The following is a 19,351-nucleotide window of genomic DNA, read 5'->3' as shown; positions in this document are numbered from 1 at the left end:
TGTTGATGGACAATTCCCAACTTATGAAGCCTCTCATAGCAGTCTAAGATAAACTCATAAGCATCCACTCTCAGAACCAAGAAATACAGGAGGATTTAGCTTCAAAAACTTAGTCAACATTTCATGCTTATTAGCAATCATAACAGAACCCAACAAAGGACGGAAGAAGACATCATTACTTACATTCCCTCCCACATTAGGGACAGTGATAGCAATAGGAGGATTGGCGGGAGAATGAGTTGCTTAAGCAGAAAGAAGCACTCCAGGACCAACCAACCCTTTCAGGAATGACATTATATATTGAGCAAACACTAGGTCTATGGGAGGAACACTGGTAGTCTCGGCCTGCACCTCTTCTTCTTGTCCAACCTCCTCGACATTTTCAACCTCAATATCCTCTTCTATCTCTTCATGATGTACGGGAGGGGCCTCATTTTGGGGAGCCTTTTCGACTGGAACCCCATCTCTAGTAGGTGCCACTTTTTCTCGGCCTCTAGCCGTTTATTTACCCCTGCCTCGACCACGACCTCTTGCTACAAATTCCTCAGCTGGAGCATTGGTGGGAGCTACGGGCCTGACACCATTGAATCTAGTGTTAACCATCTGCGGATAGAAGAGTGAAGGAGGTTACATACCAATTTGAATCGCCAGATACCAATTTGAATCAACTTATAGCACTAAAGGAGACAAGAGAAAACAGAGATATTTCCCAAAGTCCTATAGGCTCTCGAAGAAAAGTAAAGGCGTCCCCATAACGTTCTGCAAGACTCTACTAGACTCATTTTGGTACATCGACATGAACGAACCCAGACTCTAATACCAACTTAGTCACAACCCAGACCATCATGATTGGCACCCACACTAACCCTTTGGTAGGAGAACAAATACAACCCAAACCAAGCAACTAAACCAAAAACTAAAGCATTTAAGTCACGGAAGCAAGTTAAATAGCTAAAAACTGAAGTTCCCATAAAATTCCAAAAGATCTAACAACTAAACAATGCGGAAATTACACTTAGAACCTGAAAGTCAATGTACCAAAACGTCTAAAGTTCAACAAGTCTAAACAAGAAGGATACAACCCCAAACTAATAAACTAATAACTAACTAGAAAAGTCTAAGTCCGAAATGTGGACATAGACGAAAGGAGAACTCATAGCAGCCTGGAAGAACTAGCTCACCCTTGAATTCGAACGCGATCACTAATCTTCTAAGCGAGGTCTGTCAATAGCCGCTTGAAGATGCCATGTACTCAACAAAGAAAGAGCAAGTGCAGTTTTAGTACAAAATCACAGTATACTGGTAGGATCACGCGGCTATCCCACTAAGTGTAACATACATAAATCAATACAACAATATAACCACATGCATATATCAAACATATACAATATTATCAACATTTACAAACAACAAACAACTTCACATTTCTCAAGATACACAAATATGACAAGTCATTGGTCCTCTCATGGAACCCAAACCCAAACAGTTAGCATACCGAAACGTGGTACCCGATCCAATGATTTTATCGGAACATGGCAACTGATCCCATAATTATGTCGAAATGTGGCAACTGATCCAAGTTAGTGTGTCGAAATGCAACACCCGATCCATTCATCAAGCCACAATCACAATCACAAAGCACATTCTCATAATCATACAATCAAGTCATGATTCATGGTATTCATCATTCATCTATCTTCATTTACAACAAGTGTGATCAATAATGTAACATTCGCATACATACATGTATCATAATGAAGCAAAGACAAACATACATCACACAATCATAGAATCACAACCATTACCTACCTCGAAACAAGTTTGAAACCCTAATAAGCTTGATCCTTCCTTTTCCAGATTCGTTCCGCTTGTTCTTAGTCTACAAACAATCAATATAATATGGGAATCAATAATCAATCGCTAGTTACCCGAATTACTAACAATTCTAACAATCGTAGATCATACCCATGATCCCAAGCATCCAAATTAGGGCTTTTTCCACCATGGTTTCTAGATCAAAACCCTCCCCCATCGATAATTACCCATTAGATTACGTTTTATGGATCGAAAAATGGATTCGATGAGCTAAATCTTACCTTTAGCCTCAAGAATGATGAAAAACTGTCAAGAAAAGCCCTGAGTTTGTTCAATAGCTCTCAAATTCAAAAATTATAGAATATAACATTTCTTGAGTTTATTTACGACTTTAAGTTGCGTCTGGCCCGCCACAACAGTCCTCACCCCGCTACAGCGACCCCGTCCTGGCGGTAGAAACCACCTCCAAAGCGGCTTGCATGAAACAGTGAGCAAATTAAAGAATTTCGAAACCCCTATTTCACAACACGCTTTCAACTAACGACGCTCAGAAACTACTCGTTCACGCTAAGAACAATTTCGGGAGTTCTACTCGCTCGAATTCAATTCTGTAAAGTCGTACGGATTCCTTAACAACTTATCTAACTACTCATGTAATCAAAATCATAATTAGATCACCCAATTGCTACCAGATTTCTCTAGACTTTAATGACTCCGATTTCGTACAAATCTGAACTAGGTTGAGAAATTCCAAGTTACTACGAAAAAGTTTTCCGACCCAAATTTTTTTCCCATTGGCTTTTCTATAAAGATGGAACCCGATCATTACAGTACTTAAGTTGAAAATTCTAACAGACTCTAAATATCTATGTAATTTTTTATTTAATTTTTTCCATTTGGAGATTCTCAAGTTTTGACTTTCATATTTCAAACATTACATTATAATTTAAGAGATTTTTTCTTAATTGAGTTGTGAATAATAGACTAATAAAGATATAATCATATCTATAATTTTATCTTAATTTCACCTCGCTTTCATCTAGAATTCACCTCGTAATTCTTTACAGAGACGGAAGAGATAACGTAAAAAATAATAATGTATATGATCAAACGCTTAGTAAGTATGGTCCCTCGGTTCTTTTCTTTTGAGTTTTGAGAATTAAATTATATTAATATTTATTAATATTTTAAGATATATATTTTATTTAAATTAAATTAATTTTTTAAATATAAAATATGAGAATATTACTAGAGTAATAAGAGTAATTATTATTTGTGAGATAACCAATTAATTCTCTATATCTAAGAGTAAATGAGTAATGCCTTTTCATTCGGAGAGTCTTTGATTAAATTCCTTGAATGGTTATTTATGTTTCTGAAATTATCAATTAATTTTTTTATATTTTTTAAAAATTGTAAAATCACTCAACTGTTGTTGTTGTCAAAATATATTGAATATTACAAAAGATTTCTTCTCTCCTAGTTGACATTCTATGTCACATTAAATATTTTATTCAATTCAAATTTGAAATTCTTAATTATTAGACAAAAAGAAAAAGATAAAACATTACCATTCTAAAATAATTCTTTTATGAACTTTTTACTATTTGATAACACATACTTCATAAACAAATTTAAAAAAACTTATGCTTTGAAATACATATAGCCTAATAATATTATAGAGAGCAATAATATTCATTTGGAGCGACTCAAAAAAGAAAAGAAAAAAAAAAGCAATGTCTTTTAACTTGGATAGAATTAAATAACTAGCAAATCAAAGGAAAAAATAAGATCACAAGTCCAAACTTAGTAATAAGTTGAAATATTTTTATTTATTATTTTAGCAAAAGTAGAGGCTTTCTACATAAATATTAATGCCATTAATTCCATCCTCTATTGGAGCTCCGTGAATTTTCACATATCTCCAACTACTTTTCTCAACATCATAAAAGTAACAAAATAAAATATTATTTTTCACTGCAATAAATATAATTTCACCATTACGAGAATCGCAGAATCCTTGAGGAGGTCCATATTTTGGTTTCAATATATCTTCCACATCTTTCCACTGCAAAGGAATGTGAATGCCATGACTCTTCCATTCTTCTTTTTCGAAATTTTCTAAAACCCATAAATCATTTCGACCAGTGAAACTTCCACAACAGTCCAACAATGCTATTTTGCCCTTCACTTCTATCAAATCATAATTAAATATCTTGTCACATATATCATTACCCAATCCAATAACTCTAAAATTTTCAGCTCTTAAATCAAATGAAATTATTGAATTCTTCGAGTAATCCATCATATAGATAAATCCTTTTATAGAGCAACTTTTCATACTAAAACATGGAAAAAAATTAATGATATCTTTAGTTTTTCTCCATGATTTGTCTATGCTTAAGGTGAAAATAAAATTTTGTACATGCCCACTTGAATTATGAACTTGCATCAAAACTTTGTACTCCTTTTCTACGGGTTCATAACCGAGTGAATAGTAATATAAAGATTTGACCGAGTGAAATTTTTTTCTCTGATAGGGAAGTACTATCATTTTTCTTGTACTGGGATTGAAAATTCTAATAGGCTCCTTATCGTGCTTCCAGATGCAATATGAACCATTAACACACGGTCCGTTGAAATATTGATCGTGACAATCAAAATTCCATCTAGATGTATTTCCATCTTCGTTTAGATCTACAGCGTATAGATCTTCAGTTTTTCCCATAAGGAATTTTGTTCCACCGTCGCGAGTCAAAGAGCGTAGGTAATGGACATGAGTGAAATCTGAATCCAACACAAGGGCATCAAAAAATTTGGAAACGCACCTGAAACGCATCAGTGACATAACAGGAAGCCATAAGAATATGTCAATAATTAGTTCCTGAGGAAGGATAGGAATTCTTCTCATAGGTATCATATTTGTATCCTATGCGGAGGCTGAAGACTAAGTGAGTCAAACTAAAGTTTTTGCAAGTTTTTATAAGTAGGCTAAATTTTTCCCCATTAAATGTTTTATTTGACTTTATTATTTACTTGCCTTAAAATATTTGCATTGGATTACATTTATATTAAGTTGATCTGATTCAAAATAACTTCTTATTTTTTTACTTTGACTTAATAGGAAATTTAATAAAGTAAATAAAATTTTTGAATCATATATATGGTCATAAATTAAATATATGTATAATTTATCTAAATATAATTTTAATTAATATATCATGTGAAAGGGTCAAAATTAAAGATCACTTGCCGAAAAAGAAAAATACATTCTTCATGAAAACTGACTGAAAAGGATGGTATGATAAACTAACTAAAATTAAAAAATAATCAAATTTATTTAATTCAGAACTATACAAAATTAATTATTTTTTATCTATAAGAGAAAATGAGTAATATTTTTCCCATTTGTAGACGCTCATATTTCAAACATTATAAACAAGTAATGTAATGATTGAGTTAATTTCCTAAATAGTCATTTATATTTGGGAAATTGTCTATTGAATAAAATATTATTTGATTTTTTAAGATTATAAAATCACTCAATTTTCTTCAAAATATATTAAATAACAAAAGAACTTTTTCTTCTTTAGTTGACATGCCATGTCACATTAAAAACTATATTCAATTCAAAATTGAAAAGAAAAAAAAAAACTACCTTTTTAGAATAATTTTTTATGATCATTTTTATTATTATTGGAGAACATATACATTGGCATACATAAAGCCTAATATAAAAGAAAGAAAAATAATATTCGATTCATTTGAACCGACTCGAAAAAAAAGAAAAAGAGAAGACAAAACGGTTGTATTAACTTCAAAAAATTAAATAGTCAGCAAATCATTTTTATCAAAAAGAAAAAAAAGTACAAGTCCAAAATTTAATTTATGTTTATGAAATAATCAACTAAAATAATTTTTGTATTATTTTAGAATTGTTAAATCACTCAATTGTTATTATTATTATTTTCAAAATATACTAGATATTACAAAAGATTTTTTTTTTCTTCTAATTGACAATCTATGTCACTTTAAATATTATATTCAATTCAGATTTGAAATTCTTAATTATTAGGGAATAGAAAAAGATAAATATTACCACTTTAGAAGAAATTTTTATGAACTTTTCATTATTTGATAACACATACTTTGACATACATAAAGCCTAATATAATATAGAGAGAAATAATATTCATTTGGAGTGACTAAAAAAGAAAAGAAAAAAAAACAATATATTCTAACTTTATAGAATTAAATAACAAGCAAATCAAAGGAAAAAATAAGAACACAAGTCCAAACTTAGTAATAAGTATTGAAATATTTTTATTTATTTTAACATAAGTATAGGCTTTCTACATAAAAATTAATGACATAAATTTCATCCTCTGTTGGAGCTCCATGAATTTCCAAATGTCTCCAACTATTTTTTTTCAACATCATAAAAGTTATAAAATAAAACATTATTTTTTATCGCAATAAATATATTCTCTCCATTACGATAATTACAGAATCCTTGAGGTGGAATATATTTTGGTTTCGATATATCGTCCACATCTCTTCATTGCGAAGGAATGTGAATGTCATGACTCTTCCATTCTTCTTTTTCAGAATTTCCTAAAATCTACAAATCATTTTGACCAGTGAAACATCCCAACAGTCTAGCAATGCTATTTTGCCCTTCACTTCTATGAAATCATATTCAAATATATTTTTACATATATCATCACCCAATTCAATAACTCAAATTTTTTCAGTTCTTAAATCAAATGCAACTATTGATTTCTTCAAGTAATCCATCATATAGATAACTCCTTCAACAGAGCAAGTTTTTATATTAAAACTTGAGAAAAAAATCAAAGATATCTTTAATTTTTCTTCATGATTTGTCTATGCATAAAGTGAAAACAAAATTTCGTACATGTCCACGTGAATTATCAACCTGCATCAAAACTTGTACTTCTTCTCTACGGGTTCATAACCTAATGAATAGTAAAATGAAGATTCAACTGAGCGAGAATATTTTCTCTGATAGGGAAGTACTACCATTTTTCTTGTACTGGGATTGAAAATTCTAACAGGCTCTTTATCGTACTTTCAATTGCAGTATGAACCATTAACACACGGTCCATTGAAGTATTGATCGTGACAATCAGAATTTCCATCTAGATGTATTTCCATCTTCGTTTAGATCTATAGCATATAGATTTTCAGTTTTCCCGATAAGGAATTTTGTTTCACCTTTGCGAGTCATAGAGCGTAAGTGATGGACATGAGTGAATCTGAATCCAACACAAGGGCATCAGAAAATTTGAAAACACACCTAAACTGCATCAATGATATAACAGGAAGCCATTTGAATATTTCAATAATTAGTTCTTGGGGAAGTCTAGGGATTCTTCTCATAGGTATCATCTTTGTATCCTACGCAAAAAGAGGCTAAAGACTGAGTGAGTCAATTAAAAGTTTTTGCAAGCTTTTATAAGTGGTAAATTTTCTCTTATTAAATGTATTATTTGACTTTATCATCTACTTACTACAAAAAAATGCTCAGTTTTTTACGGTTAATTTGTGGGAGTTTTTAAAAATTCCACTAATTATTTATTTTGTGGCATTTTATTCTAACCCCCACAATATAAATCTTTTTATGGTGATTTTATTAAGGGGGTTAAAAAATTGCCACAATTTAATATTGTTTATCGAGATTATCGACCCCCCAAAAATTTAGTAGATTATTTACTTTTAGAAATTAATTTATAATATATATATATATAAAACTCGGATGCTAAATCAATAGTAATATTTATTTATATTTATTTGTATTTGTATTTTAACTTTACTTAAGCTTTTATAATACTAGTTGAAGGTGAAACATTTTAATTAATAGTTATTATTTATCAATAAAAATTAAAATAAAAGCTTGTTTTATGAATAAAATTATTTTCCCTTTCACTTAGACCCAATTCAACCAAAATTTTAATACCTCTCCCTCTGAAAAAAAAAATTTTAAAAAAGTCTAAAGACCATAATTCCCCCTAAAACCTTTCAAACCTAATCAAATAACCACCCCCTCCCACCCATTCCTAAATCCCACACAAATCCCTTTTTTTCTTTCTCCTACGTAAAACACACACCCTCCCCTCTCCTCTCTCCTTTTGTCTTCCACTCTTCTTTACTTCATTTTTTTATGTGATTTTGCTAATTATTTTTTTCATTGTAGCCGTTGCAAAATGGAACAGATGAAAAATAATTAATTATTTGAATACAAAGGTAATTTTGTGTTACGTGAGTTTGCTGATTCATTCTAGAATTTAAAATTCATATTATTATTTGATCATTTTATAATTTGCAAGTTGTTAAACTTAATGAATCAATGTTTTTTTTTTTACATATTTCAGGTTTTGGTTGAATTCTCACTACATCGCAAAGTCGTCTATACCCAATCATTGATTGATTTATGGTACATCATAATTTTATTTTTGTTTAGTTAAGAATCATGTAATCATTTTATTCTTGATAGGATCAACTATTACAAATTAAAGGACAATTTTTCATATTAGATTGTGATCGATATCAGTATAACTTTAAAATTATGTATTTTTTTTATTCAATACGATACATTGTTGAAGTTATGATTACTTTTTGGTAAATGAAAGAAAAAACTAAGGTCAAAGAGGAAAGTCTAACTTATAAATCAAGAGAAGTGAGAAATACTTGAACCAACGTGTTTAATAGAATGAGCATCATTATATGATTTAAGAAAATATAAACCTAGTAAACTTATGTAAAAATAATCATGAAGTTTTAATTATTCACTTTATTAGTGTGTATGAGAGAGCATCAAAGTAAATGTCCTTCATCCATAATCTTATAATTATTTGTAAAATCAAAGCTTTATATGATTTGCTTTTGAAATGAATTGAATTTTAATTTTTTTTATCAAGATGTACGAAGACATATGTGTATCAATATATGTTTATCTAATTATATATAATGTTTTCATTGTTTCAGCGTAATGCAGAGAGCTTATGTCACTTTGGATAAAAAGATTGGACGACAACAACATAAATCACAAAACAAATGCTATAGATTTTTTGTTATGTTTATTTGATGTGGATTTTAAAAAGATTTAACATTGTTATGTTGAAATTATTATACACAAGTTTGCATTACTTTTATTTGACATAAATTTGAATTTGTGAAGCTTATTAATATAAATTTGGTTAATGAAATTTAATTTACTTTAAATGTGTTATTTGGTAAAATTACTTATTATTCTGAAGAATTGATGTAAATGAATTTTAAAATTACTTATTATTTTGAAGGCTTGATGTAAATAAAACTTCATATTTATTATTAAAATAATAATGATTTTGTAAGACTCCACAAATCAAATTATACATGTAAATTTTAATTTCAGGCCATGACAATTTTAAATCCATACAAATTTGATTTTTAAAATGTTGAGATCATATTGTGAATGTTCTAAACCGTCAAAAACTGATATTGAAAAACCTCCACAAATTTAAAAGTCATTTTGCGGAGGACGTCGTGGAGGTTTACTAAAACCGCTACAAATATGCTCGTGGCAAGGGTAATTGTGACATTTTTAAAAACCGCCACAATTAAATTTGTGAAATCCCTAAACCGCCACAAATTGACAAAATAACCCCCATAAATTGAGCATTATTTTGTACTTTAAGCATTTGCATGGGATAAAATTTATATTAAGTTGGTCTGATCTAAAATAACTTCATATTTTTTACTTTGATTTAATAGGAAATTTAGTAAAGTAAATAAGTTTTTTGAATCATATATATGATCATAAATTAAAGATATGTATCAAAATACGGTCTTAATTAACATGCCAAGTGAAAAGTCAAAATTAAAAATCACTAGCCAAAAAAAGAAAAAAAAAGACACTCTTTATGAAACATACTAAACATGTCAAGTAAAAAGTCAAAAAAAGATCACTTGCCAAAAAAGAAAAAGATATTTTTTTTGAAACGGACTAAAAAGGACTATAGGATAAGCTAATTAAAATAAAATAAAATTAAAAAAATAATAATTAAAGTTCATATATTCAAAAACTATACAAATTAATTCTTTAACTATAAGGGCAAAGGAGTAAATTTTCTTCTCATTTCAAACACTATAGACAAGTAATGTTATGGCTGAGTTAATTTCCTAAATTATTATTTATATTTTATAAATCATATATTAAAATAACTTTTTTGATTTTTTAAGACTATAAAATCACTCAATTATTAATTTTTTTCTCAAAATATACTAAACAACAAAAGTTTTCTTCTCTTCTAATTCACATGCCATGTCACATTAAACGCTATATTCAATTCAAATTTAAAATTCTTATTTGAAAAGGGAAAAAATAGAAAATATTATCTTCATAGAAGAATATTTTTATGATTTTTATTTAATTTGATAACACATACATTGACATACATAAAGCCTAATACCAAAGAACGAAAAATAAGATTTAATTCATTTGGAGCAACTCGAAAAAAGAAAAGGCATAAACATTCATTTTAACTTTATAGAATTATATAACACGCAAATTAATTTTTTTTAAACTCAAAACTTTGTGGCAAGTAATGTAATTTGTTTAGCACAAGTAGGGGCTTTCTATATAAATATTAAGTCTTAACTTAGGTTTTAATATATCTTCTACCGCAGAGGAAAGTGAATGATATGACTCTTTCATTATTCTTTTCTAAAATTTTCTTAAATTCATAAAAATATTCATAATAATTTAACAATGTTAGTTTATCCCTCACTTCTATTAAACTATAGTCAAATATATTATCATATCTATCATTATCCAATTCGACAATTCAATACAAATAATAAGTTCTTCAAGTAATCCAACATGTAGATAACTCCTTAGATTGAGAAATCTTTTCTACTAAGATGTGTAAAAAATAAACGGTGCTTTTGATTATTTTTTTTTCCATAATACATTGTCTATGCTTGAGGTGAACATCCAACTTCATATTGGCTGACTTGAATTTTTAATTAGCATCAAAATTTTATATTTTTTTTCTAGAGATTCATAATCCCGTGAATAATAATATAGAGGGTTATTTGAGTGAGGAAATTTTTTTCGACAAAAAGTCGTATTTTCTTTTTTATATTGGGATTGAAAATCCTAATAGACTCCTAATATCCGAGTAATGTTTTTTTCCATTTGGAGACTCTTGAGTCTTGACTCTGATATTTCAAATATTACATTAGAATCCAAGAGATTTTCTTAATTGAGCTGTAAATAATAGACTATAGTAATGTTATAATCATGTCAATAATTTTGTCTTAGTTTTCCTTCTCTTTCATCTAGAATCTACCTTGTTATTCTTTGTAGTGTCAAAGAAAGAAATTTTATTTTTAAAAAAACCCTGCTCTTTCATTTATATAATTAAAAAAATTTGGTGAAAATGACGATTTAATTTAAACTACATCGATAAACATAGCTTTACCATTGCTTCTCTCTCCCACCATCTATAACAAACAAATGAGAAGGGAAAATATCCCCTCGAATCAATATATGCTATCAACTTTAGGTGTCATTTGGCTCGTGAACAAGTTATATTAACCTAGACTAAACCAATTAAGTGGATATGATAATATTATTAAATTGGTGGAAATATTGATTGTGATTATTATTTCTTATTTTTCATGTATTCAAACCAAACAAATTTCATGATTGCATAATTTGAACATGACATTTTTAAGACTTTTTGAAAATTTGGAGCTACTACTTGGTTAATTAAGTCTTGTGGAAGAATTTTAGATGGTGCTTTTAAATCAAATCTTCAAATTAAGTTGATTAATATGAAGAATTTTATAAAGTATTATATTTTTAATTGATTTTTCAAATTAATAAAAAAACCAATTATTATTAAAGTCAATGGAGCTGGCCTTTTATAGGAGATTGACGAAAATCAATGGCGAAAATAAAGGAAGTGTTACTTTCCAATTTGAAAAATAAATAAATTAAATAGGCCGCCAAACAACAAAATAAGAAATTAAATGTTAAATTTTTCACGAAAACGCAGAAATAAAAAAAAACATCAAACTACATTAGTAACACTTATTGAGAGACAAACCATATTATTCCACATGTATATATTTTTTAAACCTATGTAGTGAGTCGCGTAGGTAGAAAATTATGAGAATGAATGAGATTAGATATGATTGAAATCATACCACCTAAAAGGAGATCAATGATACATATTGTCGGTGAAGGTAAAATATAGATAATAACTTGGTCTTAACTGATAATTAAATATTATAATTATGAGAATGCATAATTAGACATTTCAATTTTTTTTCATTGGATTTTCAGACACTTGCACTGACGTGACATATACATTTTGAATGTATTTCTGTATTTGAATGATTTTTGTTAATTAAAGTATTTAACTAATATAATATTGAAAATGAATTAAGATGTATATATCTGATACAAACAAGTATTTACGAGAAAAATGAATATAATATTAATGGAAAGAAGATGTTAGGTTAAAAGTCGGTTGCCTACTATTTATTTCACGCACGTCACGAAACAATTTCCACTTTTGTTCTTTTCTAAATTTTTGACTTTTCTGATCAATCACAAAATAGACAAAAATAAAACAAAATTAGAAAAAATTCCCTTTTGATAGTTTTTTTTTTTTTCTTAAATCACAATCCACAAGTTCGACGAGATCTTTTCGTACATAAAATATTTCGTATTTATTTAAGATCCGAAAAAAAGCCGTACCCCAAGGTGCAATCTCACCCCATGTTTCTTGAATTAATACAATGAATATTTACAAACTAATTATTATTTTTTTACTAAGCTTATAAGTTGGTAAAAATCAATTTGTGCGTATTTTATTTATTTATTTATGTATGTATTTGGCAAATAAATCAAGTGCTTATAAATCTAAATCTACTTAAAAGATATAGAGTAGTATCCGTTTGGATTAATTGATTAAAACTAAATGATAAGCTAGTTTGATCAGTTTATAAATTTAAATAAATACGCTCTATTTATAATTATAGCAGTCGCTACGTCTAAATCTCAAATAATTAAATTGAAATCTACTATATAAATTTTTACTGTCTATGTCAGTCACTCCATTAGATCCATCCCAAATAATATATTTTTTTGTTGACGTAAAAATCTTTGACAAGATCTAAAAGACTCATTACAAACATGACTAAAATTTAATCAGAAAGTATTTGGTATCATCTATATAAATAATATTTATCTTCCATTATGTTATGTTTGAAATTTTTTATGGTATAGTATTCTCCATTTGTTGAGTCAATAGAATCTAATAATTTTGATGGTGAATTTTAGTCGAAGGTACATATTATAAAGTTTAATCATTAAAGGAACAATGTTGTTTTCAATGGTTAAGGTGTTATTTTCACCGGTCAAAAGAGTATCGTTCAAATTTTAATTAAAATGAAATGGTTTCAGACTCTTCAGAAATGTTGATAATATCTTGTTGGGTTATGAAGGTGATTAGGGCGTCATGCGGAAGCTTACAATTGCAAATAATATGATTGATAAATTAGACGACACATAAAACTATACTAAAAGACATAATATTATTATATGATAGGACCAATTGACCCACATAATTAAAAACTAATAAAAACATAAAAACTGTAGAGAGAAAATCTCCCCATAAACAAAACTCTCTAAATGTCTATATTGTGGATACTATTGTGTTTGTGTTAGAAGAAACAAACATATATTTATAGAGTCCTGAAACTTTTTCTTACTATAAAAAGAGTCCTAAAAGGAGAGAATAAATCAAATATAAAATAATATTATATTTTCCTTTCAAGAAAAGTAAAAATATTTATGGTAATGTTTTGTTTTTTCTTTAAGGAAAAATAAATCTTAAATTATGGTAAGAAAATCAGGGCAAAACCCTAACAATTTTCACCGGTCAAAAGAGTATCGTTCAAATTTTAATTAAAATGAAATGGTTTCAGACTCTTCAGAAATGTTGATAGATTATATGTGTGTCGTCAAATTGTTCAAAAATGGTGTGTTTTTCTTTTTTGGTGAATCCGGCACAAATATAACAATATTTTTAAAGAGTCTAAATAACATAATTTAATTATATGAGAAAATGAAGTACTTTAAAGAATAATCTACTAGGCTTCAACTACTCATGAACTTGACATTATCCTCAATTTCAACAACCACCAAAGCTACTAATAACAACACAATATAATAATAAAAAAAAATAAAGTTTGATTAACCTATATCTGTATAATTGAACTAATTTGGGTTTGGTAGAAAGTAGCTTAATCATGGATTGTTATATTAATTTATTGACAATTCTAGAGAAAAAAGTTCATAAGCTAGCTCTAAGAAAATGACATTTGGAAAAGAAAAAGAATAAAATAATTAATAAGAGAAAAGAATTTCAAAGGAGTTGAGTGGGGGTAATTAGTATAGTTTTTTGAAGTGAGATTAAACTTAATCGGTTACCTAATTTTGAAAGGGAAATGAAAAGTAGATGAATAATTTCACAAGTTCCAAGAAAATTAATGTACTCCCTTCGTCTCAAAATATTTGTCAAATTTTGCTTTTTGATAGTGAAACTACGTTTACTTTGATTAATATTTTAAAATGTATTTTTTCATCATATTGATATGAGAAAATATTGTAACATAAAATACTTTTCATATAGCTTTTGAATATTTTCATTTAATATTAATACAATTAATCTAATCTAATTTAACTCAAAAAATTAATCAAGCTACCTCTCAAGAAACAAAAATATGACAACTATTTTAAGACAAAATGAGTATAATCCAAATGTGATTGTTTTATGTTCCACTAGTGCAAAACGACCTTCTTTTCCTTTTATTTAGGGTTGTCGAATGAGCAGTTTAAGTTGAATCTAAGTAGGTTTAAATGAGTTGATTTAATGAATGAACGGATCATTAACTATCCAAAGGTTATAACTTAGCTTGAAACTAATGAGTTGAATTAAAATGGACGGAGTTAATAACATAGTGGGTCAAGTTGGTTATACACTTAGACGAAAATAGACTGAATTAATAAATAAACGGATCATTAACTCATTAAAACTCGAACAGGTTAGGTGAATTATGTTCACAATTTATTGTTAATAGACTCGTTTAAATGTTTTACTATAAAGTAATTTTCAATGCTTTGTTTCTTCTTGTTCTAAGGTTTTCAACTCTCCAATATTAAACATTTATGACTTCAATTACGCTTCGATCTTAAATAAATTAACATCGACTATATATTCTATTATTGTTTATATCGCTCCATTTATGTTCGTCTCTCTAAACTATAAACAAGATTTTATTGAATACTATAATTAGTTTTGAATATTGCCCCCTCCATAATGGATAAACAACTCAAACATTGCCATCAAACATTTAATTCTTCAAATTATTAACATATATTATATTATATATTATATATTATACATAGTGGAACCCAATAATGCATCTCATATTTTGCTTTTTCCTCCAAGAAAACAATGTGTGCCTTACATCTGTTTGATTGAAAATTTCTGTCATCCTACTAGGGAAAATTTAAAATATATTTTGTTAGAAAAAACATTAATCTTGAAATTAAAATAGTACAAAGAAAGCTCGAGGCACGTGAATAAATAAAATACTAATGGGTTGGATCAGGCCTCACATATATTTCGTATTGATGGGAGATTACAGGTATTTGATGCCAATAAAATAATCAAAATACGTGCAAATTAACCTACCATTGATAAAACATCCTCATGACCAAGCATGTTATATGGAGAATTGTTTTACCTCATGGATATTAATTTACTAGTCAAAAATCTAGTAGGAAGCTAAAACATAATTAAATTATTGAATATGGAAAATAGTTTGGGTGTATTTTGCATGAGTTTCAATATGATAGTACATTTTACAATTTCCAAAAGTGGACTTGTTCAACATTTATGTTTATTTAGATTAATTAATATATAGACTTCTTTTATGAGCATATTCCCAATTAAGAAGCAATGACATGATATTTGGAAATTATTAATTAGATAAGACCTAAAAAAAATTTGACATTCTTGTGGAATGAATAATTCAATTATTGAAGTTTCTTCATTAGCACTTAATTTAAGAAGTCATTTCCAACTATGAAAAGTTGGCAATTTAATCAAAAAATTGTCATTATCTTATCCCTTACCTAGTGCTTAACAACCCCAAAAATATTTGTCCATCAATCTCTTAAAATTATTGACATGGAGGAGCCCACAATTCATGTTTTTGCCTTGTTTTTTGGTGTAAAAATGTGTCCCCCAATCTCTTTGATTCTACATTTGTTTGCCTAGTTTAGGCAAGTTTTGGAAAAGTATTAAAGTGCTCTTTGCAAATCATCGATATCCAATATCTGTATTGAAGTCTGACTAAATCCAAATTCGCACTATGAAATTCCACATTAAGGTTAAAGCACCTCCACATTTGGCATCCCACATTAGGGTTAAAGCATTTCCTAAAAAGATCGACCATATACCTAGGGTTCGAATTCAAAAACTCTTATTAGAAATGAATGTATACTACTTACTATTCCACCGCCACAATCGTAACGTACTTAATTAGGAATGTGTTAACTTCCATATACTAACAATATAAAAAAAATATTACAATATCATATTATTTAAAAGATAACGATAGATAAATAGTTATAACAAGTGGAACAAATGACATTGCAAATAAATCATATTTTACCTATTATAATATGTTAAATTACACCGTCAATTACTTGAATAGTAGTCAAGCAACTAAGGGAAATTAATATGACAATTATATAATGGTGATTGATAATCTTAATTTTTTTTTACTTGTTTTTCTTTCTATTTGAATTAATCTTCCAAAGCTGATCAACTGGTCAAAATTCCAGAAGGTGTTTATTTGGGGAAAAAATAGCTTTGCTTATTAATTAATCCTATTAGAATATATACTCTTATTGTTTAATAGAAATTTCGTTGCAAAATATATTTACTTACATCGAATATTTACAAGCAATAACATAAAATTATTATGATTTAGGTAAAAAAAAATTACCTAGTAATAGAACCAAACACGAAAAACTAATTATAATATTAAAAGAATTGATTTGTGAAACCCACAACCCGCCCTGCCTCACACAATATTTTCAAAAAAAAAAATTCAAGTCGCCCCAACACTTGCCTGCAAAAGGACAGACATATCTCGCCTCGCCTAAGGTTGAACTTATCTAGCCCCATCTCGTTGCCATCCCTACTTATGTTTAAAGATATCATTCAAAAATTTTCATGCAATAAATACAAGTCAAGAAGAATTGTGACTTTGAATATAATATCATGACTTGTTATACACGCTTATTTATTTATGTAACTTGATTGTGGAATTAATTTACATGTGTCACACTTGTAAATGTATCAAACTTTGGTCTTTGACTAAGTTTGAATGTACTGGACGTTAAATATAAGTTGATTAAGATATGTTGGACTTGTTGATTGAGTTTAGATTGAGTAATAATCCAATACAAGGAGTATCAAAAAATATTTTTTTCGAAAGAATAATCAACTTACGAGTTTTTAATATAAAACTTTCCTGAATTAATTTCATTATAGTCCTTAAAATACCTTTTAATATATCAAATGTTCCAACTCCACTTATAAATGAGATAAAGTCATTTTTCAATCTAAAGTTATAAAATAGTTGTTCATTGGTGAAATTTCAAAATATTATTATGAAGTTTAATTTTAATTATAAAATTCAAATTTTATAATAATTATTATTTTTCAATTTCAAAACTGAATAGTGACTAATCGAATGTGAAGTGCAGTATAATTTGTTTCAAATATATAAAAGTGGATCCAACAAGTTTTGATGTCGATAATATTTGCTTATAGTTGAGGACATTTCAAGGATAATATCATTTTTTATCTCTAAATTATAGGTATATTTTGATTCTTTTTTCTTGGGGTATTTGATGAAGTACATTAAGTTTTTAATTAATAGAGAAGTTTTTTTTTTCTTTTTGTAACAATTATGCTGTATTTAAATTGCTTTTAGAACTATATTGTCATTAAATATAGAGTAACAAAACAAGCTTAATATAACACATGAATAATTAAGAGGTGAAATGATTAATAATTTTGATAAATTTGTGAATTATCCGGAACCAAAGAGATAAAAAACGCACATTTTAATTAATTAGAGGATAAATGTGTTTAGTTAAATATTGCACGAATCAAAATTAAAATTTACCAATAATTGAAGGATTAAATATATCCACACCTTTTCATACAAATAAATCAATTTCTTATTTTTAGTTTTAGCATTTCTATCCGACCACATGAAATTTATTCATAACATCGGCTCTAGTATTTACATTTTTGGAAGACCCAATTTTTTGAAATTTGAAAATTCTTTGAAGACAATTTTTTAAAAGGTCAAATATATATTTAAAGACAATTTTTCAAAATCTGATTATGGTCAAATATATTTTTAGAGATAAATTTTTAAAAATTGATTCAAAATCTATGGTCAAACATATATTTAAAGATATTTTTTAAAAATCTAACTCAAAATTTATGGTCAAACATATATTTAAAGATAATCTTTAAAATTTTGATTCAAAATCTATGGTCAAATATATATATATTTAAAGATAAATTTTCAAACTCTAATTCAATCTATGGCCAAATATATTTAAAGATAAAATTTTAAAATCTAATTCAAAATCTATGAATAAAATTTTTAAATCTAATTTAAAACTATAATCGGCAAACGCTAGCTTAAAATTACTTTAAAATGCCTAGAAGGTTATATTGGGCCTCTAGTGGGCCAATACAAAACCAAGCCCAAGTTTAAGCCTTAAACAATGGTCCAAATGCTATCACAATTTTTTTTTTTAAAATCCAAGAATTTGCAAAGTTCTTATTTTGTGAGAAAATGACCCCTTATATTTGAAAATATGTTCAAAGTAGTCTCTTAAGAATGAATTTTTAACATTTTTTATTATTTCTTTTACGTTACTAAAAGTTAATACTTTCCGTCTCCATAAAATATTTATCAAATTCTATGTGTTAGATTTGACGAAAATAATATTCAATAAGATGTAACTATAAACACCAAGAAATTCTCGTCAAATTCTAAAATACATAACACTATAAGATACACTAGATACTAAAAAGATATAAAGAAAATGTCAAATCTAAGGGACAGAATTTGATAAATATTTGACGATAGACTAAAAATATTAACTTTCGACAAACTTAAAAGATCAAACTTATTAAATGCATAGTTAAAGGAACTATTTTGAACATGTCTCAAACAAAAGTGACCATTTTTGTCAATTTCTCCTTCTTTTGTGTTGTGGTCTTCTTGCTTCTCTCTCCCATCAGTTTTTTTCAATGAACTTACCTTTTCGCCATTGAAGTAAGGTAAGCACCTTTTCTCTCCTGCTGAACCCCACCCCCACCCTCCTTTTGGGGGTTCTTGAAATGGTGTT

The 19,351-nt window shown here is 27.8% G+C and overlaps 2 protein-coding genes across 2 annotated transcripts in view; one reads left to right on the top strand and one right to left on the bottom strand.

Annotated features, from left to right (window-relative positions):
* The window catches only part of LOC125870377 (receptor like protein kinase S.2), a 51,774-nt gene that overhangs the window by 19,314 nt on the left and 13,109 nt on the right, over positions 1-19,351 (bottom strand). The window lies entirely within an intron of this gene.
* The window catches only part of LOC125870414 (N-alpha-acetyltransferase MAK3), a 39,285-nt gene that overhangs the window by 15,282 nt on the left and 4,652 nt on the right, over positions 1-19,351 (top strand). The window contains exon 2 of the mRNA XM_049550849.1: positions 19,264-19,283. The gene's annotated coding sequence lies outside the window, so the exon portion shown is untranslated. The remainder of the gene's footprint in view (positions 1-19,263; positions 19,284-19,351) is intronic.

The sequence above is a fragment of the Solanum stenotomum genome, chromosome 7 (genome assembly GCF_019186545.1).
Source record: "Solanum stenotomum isolate F172 chromosome 7, ASM1918654v1, whole genome shotgun sequence".
NCBI lineage: Eukaryota > Viridiplantae > Streptophyta > Magnoliopsida > Solanales > Solanaceae > Solanum > Solanum stenotomum.
Note: the sequence above shows the minus strand (reverse complement) of the source record. Positions and strands in the feature narration are given on the sequence as shown.